The sequence below is a fragment of the Diceros bicornis genome, chromosome 16, assembly GCF_020826845.1.
Source record: "Diceros bicornis minor isolate mBicDic1 chromosome 16, mDicBic1.mat.cur, whole genome shotgun sequence".
Taxonomy (NCBI): Eukaryota; Metazoa; Chordata; class Mammalia; order Perissodactyla; family Rhinocerotidae; genus Diceros; species Diceros bicornis.
In genome coordinates, this window is record NC_080755.1 from 11430588 (window position 1) to 11431814 (window position 1227).

The following is a 1227-nucleotide window of genomic DNA, read 5'->3' on the forward strand; positions in this document are numbered from 1 at the left end:
GTCATAGTTGCACATCCTTCTAGTTGCTGTATGTGGGACACCATCTCAGCATGGTGGGACAAGTGGTGCATTGGTGCATCCCTGGGATCCGAACCCAGGTCGCGAGTAGCGGAGCGTGCACACTTAACCGTTAAGCCATGGGGCTGGCCCCTGTAATCATTATCTTTATTGAGGATCAAATATCCCAATCTTTGACCTGTGGGAGCTTTTTCAAATTGTCTCTAAGTCCTTTAGATACCACCCTAGTAGTCTTGGATAGGCCTTGTTAGTGACAGAGTTGTTACCAAACTAGGTCCGTTTTGCCTGTTGCATGAAATGCCAATCAGCGAGATGACGAGTTTGCAGCAGAGAAAGGGTTTATTCACAAGGCAGCGAAGTGGGGAGATGGGAGAAGAAATCTCAAATCTGCCCCCCTGAAAATGTGGATTAGGGATATTTATGGGGTAGGAGCAAGGTGGTCTGAAGTGTGGGGATAGATGATTGGAAGCCAGGAGGAGTGAGGTAATTAATGATCTGTGCAAGCATAGTCAAGCTTCACGGCTCTTCATAGGATGCATGTTCTCAAAATGGTGGCATTAGCGTGATCTGAAGATGGATTTTTTAGACCTGACATTAGGTTACCAATGGACACCCTCACAGGCCCAGTTGGTGGGTTGGTGGTCTCGACTGGCCTGAACCGGACAATCGTCAACTCTTAGTTCCTGAAAAACAACTCAAGCATCCATTACCATAGTGACCCAAGCATCAGGGATGTTATCCATGAGGAACCTAGTGGGAGTTGGATAATAAATCGCCTAAGCAGCACATTTAACAATGGGCGGGCGAACAACTAAAACCTACAATTTATAACTGCCTAAAAAACTTTAGTTACTAGCTACCTAATCATTAATGGCTACCTGTCCACCGGTCTCAGAGTTAGGAAACAAACAGATAAACACACACACACACACGCTACAGAATACCTCATAAGTTAACAAAGATACTTCCAATTGAATATTCCATAGTTTTTATCTAACCTCTTTAATATTATATTATAATATATATAAATATTATAATAATATAATATTCCTTTACATGTATTCAGTGGTATGTTGGTAAATCCTTAAGAGTCTAATATCTGAAGCCCTGATTTGTAGTACTTGCAAATGTAGGGGAGGAAAAAACCTTTTCCTCTACTCTCTTAAGTTCGGTACTTGGGGCCTACAAATTAAAGCCACAAATATCAGA